The sequence below is a fragment of the Vanacampus margaritifer genome, chromosome 18 (genome assembly GCF_051991255.1).
Source record: "Vanacampus margaritifer isolate UIUO_Vmar chromosome 18, RoL_Vmar_1.0, whole genome shotgun sequence".
Taxonomy (NCBI): domain Eukaryota; kingdom Metazoa; phylum Chordata; class Actinopteri; order Syngnathiformes; family Syngnathidae; genus Vanacampus; species Vanacampus margaritifer.
The window spans coordinates 1,129,850-1,145,495 of NC_135449.1; the positions used below are offsets into that span (position 1 = coordinate 1,129,850).

The 15,646-nt window shown below is 45.7% G+C and overlaps 1 long non-coding RNA gene and 1 pseudogene across 7 annotated transcripts in view; one reads left to right on the forward strand and one right to left on the reverse strand.

Annotated features, from left to right (window-relative positions):
- Positions 1 to 15,646, reverse strand: part of LOC144038069 (uncharacterized) — a 110,920-nt gene that overhangs the window by 74,936 nt on the left and 20,338 nt on the right. For 2 of the 6 annotated variants that reach the window (XR_013289140.1, XR_013289138.1), the window contains exons 3-4: positions 9,401 to 9,459; positions 8,645 to 8,715 (exon numbers count right to left, since the gene is read on the reverse strand). This is a non-coding gene — a long non-coding RNA (uncharacterized LOC144038069). Of the gene's footprint in view, positions 1 to 6,634; positions 7,206 to 8,644; positions 8,719 to 9,400; positions 9,460 to 15,646 lie in introns of those variants that run through there. The other 4 variants (XR_013289142.1, XR_013289143.1, XR_013289139.1 and 1 more) reach the window with 4 other exon arrangements.
- Positions 4,278 to 6,741, forward strand: LOC144038060 (zinc finger protein 503-like; annotated as a pseudogene). Its single transcript, XR_013289134.1, has 2 exons — positions 4,278 to 4,795; positions 5,210 to 6,741. The product of XR_013289134.1 is annotated as a zinc finger protein 503-like (transcript).

Here is a 15,646-nt window from a genome sequence, read left to right on the forward strand (position 1 = left end):
CTAAAATGCCCAAGCCAAAATAGGAAAGTAGTACCTTAATTAGAGATGGACCGATATGGTTATAGGTACGATTATAGTAGTCAAGGACGCCGATAAGCGATATTTGGAGCCGATATTCATTTTCACTAAAAGGGACAATATTGGCATCCCAAAAATTTGTTAAAAATTTTGACTAAATAGCTCCCTATTGTTCGCTACGGTAAATAAAGTTTTTTCAAATTTCAAAATATATGAAAAAAAGATGTGAACAAAACCATCCAAACAATGACTCCATTTTTTGAAACTCGCAAGTTGGGGCACTTGTAAGTCAAGGTAGCAGCATACTAAGACAGTAACTAGGAATATATATTGCGCAACGGCGCTTGTGAGTACAAAAGGCAGTTCTGGCCTGGCAGACGGCAGTTAGTTAAGGCCGTTAATTTCCCCGTAGACGCGCCACTGCGGGCGACACACGGGGGCTGTACTTAAGCATTATTAATGTGACAGGCCTCGGCGCAAGACCAATCAATTAAACAGGAGCAATCACCCTCGCCTGGATGCCGGCGTTTTCAGGCCATTTTAAGAAGCCGGCGGGGGCGGGAGAGTCGCATGAAACAATAGCAGCCTTACAGCCGTCATCTCCCCTTTTTAACCTGTCACGTCCCATCGGCCTGTCGCCACCTTGACGTGGCACGAGAGTTTTCACGTCGCAGCGCAGAAGGAATTTGTGCTCGTGTGCGAAGCTTTCCATTTGGTTGGTCTGGGGTGTTTTCAACTAAATGTTTTAATCTAAACGGCTAAGTTTGACATTTTGAGTTTTTTTTTTTTTTTAATGGGCAAAAAATGACAAAGTTCTATTTCTCTTTTTTATAATAATAATGAAAAGACCTCAACGAGCAATTTAAGGCACGTACATTAAACATGGAGAGTGAATTACAAAGTAGCCTTGGTGCAGAATATTAAAAAATGATTAAAGTAATCCAGGTTACTTAACAGCCGGCAGCCAGACACTCGTTGGTAATGCTAACAGCTAGCCGCTAGCCACTTAGGTCGGAGACGTCTGCCGTGTCATACAATGACGACGTAATGAATTAGCGGTTTCTTAAATTAGCGATTGAAAATGAGTTGGGTTGTGTCGATGTTGGTCGCAACTACAACGTCAATCAACTACGATAATCAAACGTCTAGAAGGGAAGTCAAGCTAGCCATCGCTTCAAACTTCAAAATAAAAGTGTACTAAGGCTATTTGCCTTGCCGCCAATGTATTACTGCACTTGGTCAACTTTATTGTGAAGTTAGCTTAGCGTGCTACGTTGAGTATGTTTCAGTCAGAACGGACTGTGAATGCGCACGTTGTTGTTGTTTTTTTTTACTACCAAGCAATCCGCGGATGGTATGCGATCCGAACCGACCCCCGATCAATGATGATCCGTTGCACCGCTAGTTGTGTATATTCTAGCCAAAGAACCGGAACGACGCAAAAGCCCCAAATAAATCCGAGGAAGCTTAGCTGAGTTACGAGCAACAAGTGCGTCCAAATTGCTCAATCTCCGAAACAGAGCGGATGACTTAAACCACCGTCCGACTTTGAAGCCTCCGTCCGACTTTGAAGCTGCCGTATTGGCAGCGGTCTGCGGCCCGTCCATAAACGTGTCCCGCCTCAGTGAAATACAGGCGGGAGATTTCAGGCTCTCTGTTTAAAAGTCATGAATTACGACGACAGCGGGGGCAGTGGAAAAATGTGCAGCCATTTAGGGAGCGAGTCGGGAATTTGGTGTGCGCCTCGCCGGCCCATCCATCAGCGCCACAATAAAAGAGTTTTTGGCTGACGCCGGGAATTTATGCTCGCCCTTCCCTGTCCTAATAAGTCAAGCGGCCGTGTCAGCGGCTGACAGGCCGTTGCCCAAAACAGCAGTGCCGTTATCAATCAAAAAACACTTGCATCTGTTTAACTTTTGCCTGATCAGCAAGACATTTATAGGCTATTGAGTAATAAGATAAGTGGCTCCATTTCAAAAAAAAAAAAAAAAGCGGGGGGTGGGGGGGGACGATTTCATGATTAATGGCAACCGCAAGACATTTTAATAAAACACTCTTTGCATTGTAAAGAATGTGATTTTGGATTCAATGTGATGCCATTAATTCATTCCAGAAACATTCGTCACTTCGCTTTTTATAAAGCGCTTTTTCAGCTTGGGAACGAACATGCCTGCAGTCTTTTTATTCCTGAAACACTAAAAACTGCTACCATGGTTGTCACGTTTAGTGCTTCATTTGGTCATTGAATTCACCTCCAAACCAAATCAACCAGGCCTTGATGCAGGTCAAACTCAAATCTGGTTTCGGATTAGGCCCCTTAATGATTAGCGAGGTGAGACTTGAGCTAGGCCGTTGTGTCGCTGTGACCCGTCCCTGGCTTGGCGTCTTCCGTTACCTTCTTCAGGTAACACATTTTCACATAGACATAGGCTGAGCCCAAGACAGTATAAGAGTAGAGACCATTTTGAATAGATTAGACCTTCTTCCGCATTGCTATCATTAGCTCTTTGACTGCCAGACGTTTTCAGAAAAGGGATGCCGTGGGTGCCAGCCGATTTAAGCATTTTTGACTGATCTTTCAAGGTCCACAGAAAATTATGTGTTTGGACTATGGAAACACACATACTACCAAATGAAAGATTGGACTCTCATCTTTCATCAGAAAAAAAAGTTTGTTTCTACCTTATTCCGTTTTTCAGTAATCAACAATAGAAAATGGTTAGTTTCACCTCTGTTTTGAAAAAACGTATTTTAACGTCTTTGGCACTCCCCCATAGGATTTTACTAAACGTTATTTAACGTTTTTGGCAGTCAAAGAGTTAATTTAGGGGGCATTCAAGATAAAAGAACCGGTGAAAGTTCCCATCGCAACTTTACAGACACAATCAAATGGTCCTTGGAAGAATTCAAACTCCAGTAACAACAAGATCAACAATGGACTTGTACTTGCAATAGTGAAATATCGTCAAAGTCAAAGCTGCGAAACGTCCTGATGTTTGTCTCTCATTAAAGAGATTTACAGGAAGATTAGAGAGAGGCCGAGATGATGGAAGGCTCAGGCAGAGACATTTCCCCTTCCACTCTTGATTTGGCGCTTCGGCGCTGACCTGAATGCGACTGAGAAGAAGAAATGCAGACGGCTGACAGACAACTGGCAAGCAGGACGGGGAAGTGACAGATGCCAGGCTGCATCGGGAGGAGAGCGGACATGAAAACATGTCAGGGCAATGGATGGACGGACGGATGGACGGACGGATGGACGGACGGATGGGGGACGGACGGACTCTTTTGCATTGTCAACATGGGAATCGCTTTACGTGCACGGGAATGAAAAGTGATATATATATTTTTATTTTTTTTATTTTAAATAAAAATACAATTTATGATTTTAATCATTTTTTTCTCCACTGTGGGAAAAGCAAAAGACAATTTAAAAAAATACTATTAAAAAATTCCTTTCATTTTTAAATTTCAATCATTTATTTCATTCATTTGTAAAAGACAAAAAAGACAATAAATATTCTTCAATGCTGAATGAAAATTAGAGCAGAAAGAAGACAAGTCTTATAATCTTTCCTTTTTTAAACAAGTTGTTTTCCCAGCATCGACTTCCACATGGTCAATATTGTTTACAGATGATGCAATCGAGGCGCTTCCGCTTGGAAAAATATCCAAAAATCTGCCACCTTTGTGGCTCCGCAAACACATTGCTGTTGCGTGCAGGTGCTTATGGGTAGTCCGGAAAGTAAGTGGCTAGTAGCAGGCCTCACAGGTCTGAGGTTCTGGGTTTGAACCTCCCACATTCCAAAACGATGCTTCATTGAGGACTCTCATTTGTCCAGAGGTGCAGTTGGTTGTAATTATTGAGACTAGACGATGACTTTCTTTACAATCGCGCCCTCCCATGTAAAATATCTGCCTTGGCTCAATAAAGGTCGGGGAACGACCGGATGAGCTCATCTCCGTCCCAGTCGACGTGAGCACGCGCACGGCGCCAATTACGCGTGGAAACAGGCCAGCAAAAAAGCGCCGCGAGCGCGAAACACACCCTCGCGTGGATGTTGCACGTCATTTTGCTCTCATCTTTTCACCTCGGATCAACTCTTGCGGGCTGCGATCCGCGCGGACTAGAGCGCGCGCGCGCGCGGGGACGTGCGTGGAGGCGGAGGCGGAGGCGGAGGCGGAGGCGGAGGCGGAGGCGGAGGCGGAGGGATCCTGACTTCCTTTGGCGCACCACCGCCGCTCTTCCTCCTCCTCCTCGTCGTCCTGTAATCCGAGCGCGCTCTCGGACCTGCGACCACACTGTCACAGGACGCCGACGGGAGAAGGCGAGACGTCGGCGACACTGCACGGATTTGTCCCCCGCACGCGCGTATGAGGATTTTACGCTCTCGTGTTTGCTTTTGCGTGTCAGCGAACGTTTGAAGGGGCTTTTCGGAGCGCACGCGCATTCGCCACACATGCATTGCTCGGCCATTTCCACGAGCTTTGGGTCATGATCACATCGCCCGCGGTGTCCGTCCTGAGACATAGCACGAATCCAGCGTGGGAGAGCCGCTCCTCGTCCGGGGAGGGAGGCGCACCGAACCCCGCCAGCCGCCCGTACGCGCAGTGCAGCGCCACAGCCAACAACGCCTCCGCCTCCCCCGCGGACCCGCACCGCCAAGCCGGCCGTCTGCCCATCAAGCTGCTGAAAATGCTCACGGCCAGGGCGGGACACATTATGCACCCGGAGTACCTCCAGCCGCTGCCGTCCACGCCGATCAGCCCCATCGAGGTGAGTCCGCCTACACGGAGAAGCCTTCACCCGGGGCTGTTTGGGTCGTTTGGTATCAAAGCCAAAGCCCGGAAGGCAGATTCGGACCGCCACATCATTTTGTGTGGGCCAATTAAAGCAAATGAAGCCCATTCACTTCTTAAAACAAATTGAACAACTAGTTTTATATTTATTTTATATATAAATATATATTTGGTTGCCACTACTTTCCATGACTTCTGCTAAATGTAATTTGTTGTTAATGCATAGGGAATGTGACAGTCAAAAAGGCCAGATTTAATTTATTTATACAATATGAATAGTGTCAAACTCACTTTGCATTTTGGCCTTGCATGGAAGCTGCAATGTGTGAAAAAAAAAAAAAGCACGGGCAAAAAATGACATTTTTCCTAACAGATGCGTTGTGCGTTGCAGCTGGACGCCAAGAAGAGCCCGCTGGCACTTTTGGCCCAAACGTGCTCCCAGATCGGCAAGCCGGACCCCCCTGCCTCCTCCAAGCTGTCCTCGGTGGCGTCCGGCGGGGACAAGGAGAGCAAGTCGGCCCCCCTGAAGATCAGCGACATCGGCGCGGACGACAAGTCCAGCTTCAAACCCTACGCCAAGTCGTCGTCGGACTCCAAGAAGGAGGCGAGCCTGAGCCTGAGCCTGAGTGGAGATAAAAACGCTTTCCGGGTGCCGAGCGCCACCTGCCCGCCGTTCACGCCCAGGACAGGCAGTCCCAGCGCGAGCCCCGGCTCCTGCGCCTCCGCCTCGGCCTCGCCGCTGCCGTGCGACGCCAAAGCGGCGGACAAGGACGACAAAAAGGAGGCGTGCGAGCGCAGTAAGAACGCGTCTTCGCCGGACAGGACGAGAGGAATTAGCCCCGACGGCAGCCAGGAGAGCGCGCCCGGGTGCAACAAGGCCGCCGCGTCGGACTCGCCGTCCGTCACCTCGTCGGTGCTCGGCTCCGCCCTGGTGGCTCCGGTTTCACCCTACAAGGCCGGCCACGCGGTGTTCCCGCTGCCGCCTGCCGGCATTTCCTACCCCGGGAGTCTAGCGGGCGCCTACGCCGGCTACCCGCAGGCCTTCCTGCCTCCCGGCCTGGAGCACGTCAAGTCGAGCGGTCATCTGCTGAGCGCGCAGTTGGCGGCGTGCGGCAAGGCCGGGACGGGGACGAGCCCCCTGTCCGGGGCGTCCCCCCCCCTCGCTCATGTGTCGGGACCCCTACTGCCTCAGCTACCACTGCAGCAGCCATTTGTCGGCGGCCTCCGGCGCCAACTGCGCGCACGACGCCGCCTCGGCGGCCCTCAAGTCCGGATACCCGCTCATGTACTCGGCGCACCCGCTGCACGGCGTGCCCGCGTCGGCGCCGTCGTTCGGCGGACACCCGCTGTACTCGTACGGCTTCGTGCTGCCCAACGACCCGCATCCGCACGCCTGCAACTGGGTGTCGGCCAACGGCGCGTGCGACAAGCGCTTCTCCAGCTCCGAGGAGCTGCTGGGCCACCTGCGGACTCACACGGCCTTCGCGGCCGGCTCGGAGAAGCTCCTGGCCGGCTACCCGGGCTCCACGTCGCTGGCGGCGGCCATGGCCTGCCACATGCACTTGCCCTCCGGCGGGGGCCCGGCCAGCCCCGGCGCGCTCGCCCTGCGGGGCCCGCATCACCCGCTGGGACTGGGCAGCCGCTATCACCCGTACTCCAAGAGCCCCCTGCCCGCCCACGGGGCGCCCGTGCCCGTGCCCGCGGCCACTGGACCCTATTACTCCCCATACGCCTTGTATGGACAGAGACTGACCACGGCTTCGGCTTTGGGATACCAATAGAGACCATTTCAACTTCAAAAAAACACGCACACAAATTATATCTATACACACATTTATAAAGGAAATTTAGGCCCAATGAGTTTTTTTGTATACTTGATGCAGGGATGGATCTATGATGTGTGGATCAGTGTATTTATTTGAGATAGCTTCAAGCGTGACTTCAGAAAAAATAATAATTAAAAAAAATAAGATAAATATCATTTGCAACAGCGTGGATGTGCATTATTTGGGAGACACCATACCCTAACCAAAGGATAAAAAAAAGGCCTGCATGGTTGTCTGTACTGTGATGGATGTGGAAGATCAATCAGGAGCTTCTTCACAATTATCATTGATTTCTCGATTGCTTTATGGAGGGGATGTGCCTTCGAGCCTCATTTCAACTTTAAGAAAAATCAACATTGTGTCTGTGTACATCCCAAGTCCTTGAGAGATATTTTATTAAAATTTGTGTTTTGAAACGTTTCATAATATTTGGGAAATTCCACTCAATCGGTGCAATTTGCTTCCTAGCTTAAAATTCTGTCTCTTTTTTTCCTCAACTCTGAATCTGATATTGGCCTTTCTCAGGCAACTCTTGATTGTATTGAAACTCCTCATTTAGGCCTGAAAGAAACACGAGTGGGTTTTTAGCATACAATTGGCAAATACATGAAATATAGCTAATTTGAATTCATGCTAATAGCATGTTGACACCCAATACATTACAGTAATTTAACTAAAAGATTAAAAAGAAAAAGAAAGAAACAAAATACTGTCATATTTTGGCCTTTTTGTTTTTGGTGCACTTGCACACACATTTAAGGTCTCTCGCACCCAAGGCAAGTGACGGTAACCACTCGCCACCCGGAGTCATATTTTGGCCTTCTGCGGCCTGCAGAGGATGATGCAACTTCCTGTGGACCGACCATGTGACTTGTGGAATATTACAAAAAAATTCAGAGGGGGGTTAAAATGCAGTGTGACAGTAACGAGGGAAAAGCCAGCGACACAACTGGGGTTGTGACTCATTTTTATGCAAATTCACGTATAGTTGGAGTAAGCAGTGACACAAATATGGAACTCATTTCAGGAAGTGGGGCAACAAATGCTGTTTACGCCGCGTTAAAGGTGGTTTGAACTCAGCTTTTAAATGGCATTTTTCAATAGATGCAAGCAGAACGATGTTCAGGACAATTCATAATGATAATAATAATAAAGTTGATTTTATGGGGAGGCCAACGGCACGGATTATACAATATTATTACTCACGTTTGGTAATAATTCCATTTTTTTTGTGACTGCAGTAGTTAGGGGGGGGTTCAACATGGATGACGACATGCCAGAGGGCCAAAATATTAGGAATGGCTCTCAGTGCAGATTTCCTACAAGCACAATATTGAACGTGTCATTAAAGTCATCAAACGTGAGTATTATCTTTGCAAAGGGGGCCATTTTTGTCTCATATAATCTTATTGTCAGATCTGTCCACAAATAAAACAAGGATCCGTCTTGGGGGGCCCTTTTTAATTGATGGGAAAGGTACTATTTTTCTCCTGCTCCATTTTGAGCACACACGATTGCAAAAGCTCCTCTGAGGTTGCGTTTGTTTTTGGAATTGCGTGACTGTCCGCATCAAATGCTCTCAGGGGCCTTTCATGACCCACGGGCCGCATGTTTTCTACCTGTTGAGACTGGAGTTTCTTGATGCGGTCTGCCATCCCCCGAGTGTCAAAAGAAGCAACATCAAGTCAGTGAGTGTCACGTACGGTCGTTCTCGCTCGTGCGGCGTTTGGACGTGAGCGCCACGGAATGATGATGATGATGATGTCATCGGCTCAGCCATTTATGAGCATTTCATTGAATATGACACACTACCGTGTTGTGACAGCAAGTACTTCCATAGCGAAAGAAAACACCTGAGCATTTACAGTCAAAACTTCAGAGGAAGTGTTTAAAAAAATAAAAAGTAAAATACAAAATCCTCGTAGAGTGAAGCCCAACATGGTTCAGCATTTTCAAATTCACAGATTGATTTTGGTTGTTACCGTAAAAGAAAAACTCACCTTTGTGCTGGTTTTCTGCTCCGTCTGGTGGTAATTTTGGTGCCAAGGAACTCCTGAAGAGAGTTGAGCAGCTGCTTTTAGACAAAAGTCGTTATTTGACACCATCTCGTGGCATCTCAGCAAATTTAAGTACAGTATAAACTTAAAAAAATATATATATATTTTTTTTTTACATCAATTACTGGAGGGCATTTACTGTTGGTTAGCAGGAAAGAGACAAACACAAAAAGTTAAAATTGGCGAGTAATTTACGTTCCATTATAATTGACATAAAAAAAACAAAAAAACAGTAAGAACGGTAGATTTGCAAATGCCAAAATGTGAATCGTATGTGGTGGCACATTATTCTGTGTGTTTTTGTTTTTAAATACCATTTCGACATGCACTAACCAACATGGCTGCCAACAAGAGAGGAACCATCACAAAATCGAAAATGCTCACATTTGTGACGATTGTCGGTACGGGCGCAAAAATGAACTGTTTGACAACCACGTCATCATATTTTTCCCATAAATGTCCTCAGAGGACGATAGAAAAACCAAAATGGCTTCTGGTAGGATGCAGCTTGCCTGAATTCAACTAAAGTCATACGAGCTGCTGTTGTGTTCATCGCAAACAGCGCACTGGTGTCGACTAGGCTAGAGCAACACCTCCCCCTCCCCCACCTCCCCACCACCAAAAAAAAAACAAAACACAAAAGTGGTCACGGGTGATGTTTGATTTTGCTCAGTTGTGATTCATGTCAGCCGCTCTTACCGTCATTTTGGGTCCAGGAGAAGACACATTTTATCTGATGAATTATTGTTGTCCTCCAGCTGGAAAAAAACACACAAGAAAGTGGCAACAACAATTGTTAGTGATGCATTATGGGGGGTGGGGGGGGAATCGATTTTTTCATATAAGGGATTGAAATGAGTTTGTTGTCAACTAGATAACATTGAAAAATGCATGCAGTGGTTAAGAAGTTATATTAGCTCACCACCATTATAAGGTTAATTTTTCTGTAATGATTATTAAGCCAAATCAAATGTTCAGTGCTAAAAGAATAATTTTCAAATTGAGTGTTTACAGATGAAATTACTCATGACATTGTTTGAAACTGTTCAAATGTTACTGAAATTGTTCAAAGCGAATGATGATACCGGATGGTGACAGTATTAAGCGCTGTACATTTTTTTCTCTCTCTCCATATTTTATTTAAAAATCGGTTTCATTTCCGGTTTGACTTCAATATTGGACTTTATCGGATGCATTTAAGCTTTCTTGGTCATTTTGAGTTGAAAATAGTTTCCAATGTGCGAGAGACCCGAGCTGGTGTCGGTCCTGCGGCGGAAGACATTTTCAAACACTTGCCTGTTGCACTCTTGAGCTAACTTGGCTTCACTTAGCGCCGTCAAACTTATTAATGAGCCAATCAGCAGGATTCCTCCTCCTCCTCCTCCTCCTCCCCCCCCCCCCACCTTGCACCGCTTACATCGACTTCCTGCTCTCTAGGCTTGGATTTAAAGGCCCCAAAGGTCCAACTTGAAATCTGAACAAGATTGCATCATCCATCGGGCCACAGAGCATTTGAGCTCATTTATTTATGCGCACCTGCAAGGACCATTGAGAGACAAAATGTCCACAATAACTCAAATTCCAAATGTTGCAAAAACACTTTTTGACATTTTACTGTCAACACACATGAAATAAAATGATAGTGTCCATTACAATTTCATCTCACGAAAACCCCCTAGCTTAATGCTAACATATAATGTGAAATGTCATAGATGGGTTTAGGGAAATTAGCATCGTTGCTACGCTTATGACAAAGCTTCAAACAACTGCAACTAACGCACACACGGATCAGCAACACATACGACGATAGAAACAGCTGATAGAAAAAAATTCCTAGTCAATATCTTTGTTTTAAAATCTAACAAAATGTTCTCTCAGAGGCAGTGGCATGTTAACTCTTTGACTGCCAGACGTTTTCAGAAAAGGGATGCCGTGGGTGCCAGCCGATTTAAGCATTTTTGACTGATCTTTCAAGGTCCACAGAAAATTATGTGTTTGGACTATGGAAACACACATACTACCAAATGAAAGATTGGACTCTCATCTTTCATCAGAAAAAAAAGTTTGTTTCTACCTTATTCCGTCTTTCAGTAATCAACAATAGAAAATGGTTAGTTTCACCTCTGTTTTGAAACAAACGTCTTTTAACGTCTTTGGCACTCCTCCATAGGATTTTACTAAACGTTATTTAACGTTTTTGGCAGTCAAAGAGTTAATAAAAACTTAAACAATTGTAGTATTCCAAAATATATGAGGTATTACATTTTGACTTAAATTAGTTTTAATTTCAAACTAAAACATTCGGTCAAGAGAGTTCCCAGGGTCAGCAGCATTTCTGAAAATTAAAAAATGTAAAAAAAAAAAATTTTTTTTGAATTAGTTCCCTGAAGTTAACACTTTTTTTTTTAAATGTATCTATTATCGGCCATATGATTCTTCAAAATGGCCGATGCAGATTTCCGTCAAAATGCTGAATATCGGTGGCGATCGTCGGCCGATCCCTAGAAGCTAGTCCTCGACATTGTTACTTGGCCACAAGATGGCGCCAAAGCAACAAAAACAAGTGACGCATCGGTAAATGAAATGAAAAATGATCAAACGAGCCAACATCCCAAATGACAAAGGTCGAATATGCGAGATTTTGTTGTATCCTGCGCACTCACAATGCGCCGAGGAGGTCGTCCGATGGGGAAATGGCAGCGTCGGCGCTTTGTCAACACACAAAAGCAAGAAAGCACGAGTGCGTTCAACGGTGGCCTCTCGTCTTTCAACACGCCACGCAGCCTACAATTTACACACGCCACTGACACCGGCACATTTTTGATGAACAGAAAACTTTTTTTTTTTTGGTGCCTCCAAAAACGTCTTGCTCACAGTTTGTCGACTGCCACTTGTGTGTGATTAATGACCGGCAGGCCTATTGTGTGTGTGTGTGTGTGTGTGTGTGTGTGTGTGTGCGTGGCTAATTAACTGCAGGCTGACTGAAGAGCTACGAAAGCCGCCGCCTCCGATAACCTCGTCTTCCCCCCCCCCCTCCTTCGCTCCCCCCCCCGCTTGGCGGTGGCATGTGGAAGCGCTTACTGACAAATTTGCGAGAGGCCGAGCTACATTGACTAAGACGAATGGTCGCTGAGAACAGTAAACAGCCTCTAATTTCAGCGTGTTTAAATGTATGACATGCTGGCAGCGCCCCCCCCACCCCCCCCCCCCCCCCGCTGTTCGTGCTCTCTCGTCGGGGGAAATGTGGCCAAGCCACGCCCCCCCCCCCCCCACACACACACAACCGCACCACCTCCACCCCTGCACCCACACTAAAAATGACACTCGCCATCTTGGCAAACATGCTAGCTGCCTCTTAATGTTGGCGATACATGACAAATACAGCAATGATAGGTCGCAGCTTTTTAAAGGATCGTTTAACGGGTTTTTACTAGTGGACAAACGTACTTTTTTTTGCAAAAATTTGCATTACGGGTACTTGCAGTTAGCTTAATGAAGTGGGGCTTTTTTTTGCCAAAAACGTACAATACTGTAGAGTTGTATTTTATTTATCTTATTAACTCATTGACTGGCAGCCATTTTGACTGAAGCAAACCCCTTCACTCCCGGCTGTTTTACTGGATTTTAAATGATTTTGCAAGGCCCACAAAATATTCTTGTCTATTGCTATAAAAACATGGAACCTACCAAAAGAAAGATTAGAGTCTCTTCTTTCATCAGGGAAAAAAAAAAAGGATATTTCTATCCGTTTTCATTTTGCAGCAATTAGCATTAGAATTTGCTAAGTTTCATTGCTACACATTCTTTATGTTTTTTTTTTACCTTCTATGAAAGACTTGACAATGAAAACGCAGACGCCAGCTGCTCCAAACAACAACATTTCTACCGCCCTCATGCACCCAATTACAGAAAGCAAGAAGGCTTCCCCAGCTGGTAAGGATAGAAAATGGATGCTGTCCTCCTTTTTATAGAGAAGCTGTCTGTCAGGGAAGGTGTGTGTGTGTGTGGGGGGGGGGGGGGGGGGTTCAAGTGCCGCCGCGGCGAGCGGGATGGCGTTGGTGTCGCTGACAGAGAAATATACACGGCAGAAGCGGCAATAATGAGAACATTAAACATTCCGGCCACCTGACGGCCCGACAAAAACTAACGGGCCTCGCATCTATCATGCGCGCGCACACACGCGCGACCTTGACACACACGCGCGACCTTGACAATTTGTCCCATCTGATAACGTCTGTGACTCCACTTCAACATTACACACTCTTCATTTTACGCATGCACAAAAAATGCTCTCATGTCAAGTTGAACCTGGGGCGGGAATGTCCTCATAATTGTCTGGATCAAATTCTGAACAACAAATCTTTTCAAATCGTATTCATCGCCTGTCCGAGATTAACAGACGGATCGTGAACTTTTATCGACGTTTCAGAGAAAAAAAAGGGCAAATTTGTTGGTTTGACTTCACTATCAATAGTTTGGACTGTGCCATTAAAAATTCACAAACAGTTGGTGTCTTGAGATAAGAGTTAAACTTGTTCCATGACCACACACTTGACTCAAAACAGCCGCATTTCAAATGGTCTTTCATCTGTTCAAACATTTTGTAATGTGTTTTGCTCATGAGGGGAAAAAAGCACTCCATTATATTGTTCATTTTGTCACCTTTTTTTTTGCTTCGATCAAATGGACATTGTACTGGATTCCCATTCAAACCCAAAAACATGTAAACATGTTTTTTATTTTTTATTTTTATGTTAGAGCATACAGAAGGCTTTGATGCCGCTTCTGACCTGAAGCGGTCGCTTAAAGCAATGGTAGCTATTACAAAAAAAAACGGCCAGCAGGTGGCAGCAGAGTATAAGAGATCCGTCAGGGCCATGCAGCAACAAGCTCTTTTCCCAACTCTTTTAATCTTTGTTTTATGTTTCGACGTGAATATGGCTTGTTTTAAAGACTTGTTCACTAATCGGACAAACTTGTGCCGGTTGTAATGCGAGTTGAGTCCCTTTGAGTCCAAGCATCTGAAGGCAGCGCTATTTTGGATGACTTGAGAAAAGGTCATCAAATTTCAGCGCGAAAGAGCGACATTCCAGTTATCTTTAGCGCCGGGTCCAATTGGATCCAAGGGTTAAATAAAAGCCAAAGCGATCTTATTGTAATCCCATAATTGTGATTGATGGAGACGGTTTCAACACACATGACAGATTGGGAATCACTTGGCGAGCTCTCAGACAAGTGATGAGTCGGACTCTCGTTTCTTGGACGCGCGCGCACGTACGCGACTTCAATTATTTTGCTGGCTGCCCGAGAAGATGTTGCGGCCGGCGAAGGAGCGCCAGGACGCATCCGAGGCGCGTTTACGGCTCTGCCTACTCAAACGCGCCTTTTAATGACGCCCCGCAGGCATTTGGAGGCAATATAAATACTTGGACGCCAGCCAAGACTTTTGGTGTAACTCGAGGCGCGGATCAAACATAAAATGAGAATAGTGCTTTTAATGGCGCTCTAACAAGGTTACTTATCTCGCGTCTATATGTGTGTAAACATGAGCTAAATGTCAAGTCGGCTCATAAAGAGCCTCGTAAATTTGTCTGGCCGGTGGCTCCGTGTCGTTAGGGTTATGACCAGCGTAAATAACAAGCCGGTTCGGGTTTTGGGTGCTCGTCGCTCTTTTGGCCCCGCGTGTTCATCACGTGAGAAATGAGCCGTGCGTAATGACATTTCCCATCCAAAGAGAAGCGGCGCGCGATTGGACGAGGGGAACAACCCCCCTCCCCTCCCTCAAACCGATGACATGGAGAGCGCTAGTGACTGTTTACAAAAAGTACCCAAGTTGGAGTGGCGGCGTTCCAAGCCCCGAGGATGATAAATGACTCTGCTAACCCCGCGGGACTGCAGACCCAAACCAGGATGGAACTAATTGCCGTGCGAAATACTTTGGCATGAGCGGAAAGAAAAGCGGAGGCGGTGCCGCCGCCGCCAAAAAAAGGCCCGGTTGCTAGCGCCTCAACTCCCACTCGGATTTTTGCCGACCAGAGTTCACTCGCCATTCGTAAAACAAAGAGCACTTAACCAGCGGTTCTCAAAATCTTCACACAAACAAATGACTTGGCTCTAAAACCAACGTGAAAATGCTACATAGCGTTAGCCTACATTTTTCTTGTTGCAAGAATCAAATTTCAAATCTTCCCACAAATCCGTTCCAGCCTCCCATCAAAATAAGAACAAATATATTTTTGTCATGTGCTTTCTAATGCCGGATTTTCTGCTTCAACTCAATGGACATTGTGCTGCTCCTTGTGGCGTGCGTTCCCTGGCCGCCGGCAGGCAGTACAATGCAGTCGGTCTTGGCAAAGGAAATACCCGTCACTTCAAGCGTTACAGCACCGCACCACAGATGCTAATCGTTAGCTCGTCTATGACATTTCCCATTATGGGTTAGCATTGAGCTAGCAGGCATAACAGCTAGGCTATGTGGTTGTTATAAATAGACACATTACACTCGTATATATATTTAGTTTGAATTTCAACTCTGCGTAGTATTTAACAGCAATTCCAACACTGTCGGTCAGATCACTCAAATTTCAAGGAACCACTGTGCTTAATGGTAAATAGTGATTCCATTTAAATGCATCACCATTAACCTATAACGCCAAACGTATCATATTAAATACAAGACATTTTGAATGAGTAAAATATGAGTATATTTTTTTCCCCATTATAAACCTAATGTATATGATCTGACACACAATGCACAGATAATCCACTAGAGGGCAGTATCACCCATCTGATGGCTTTTCCAGCGACTAGCAAAATTGCCCAATTGAGAAAGGAGAGATACTATACTTTTTAATATTGGGAAATGTTCTCGATGATTTTGGGAAATATGTTTGATATGTCTGTTTATTAATATATTTTTCACAGTTAAAAATGTACCAATTCAAA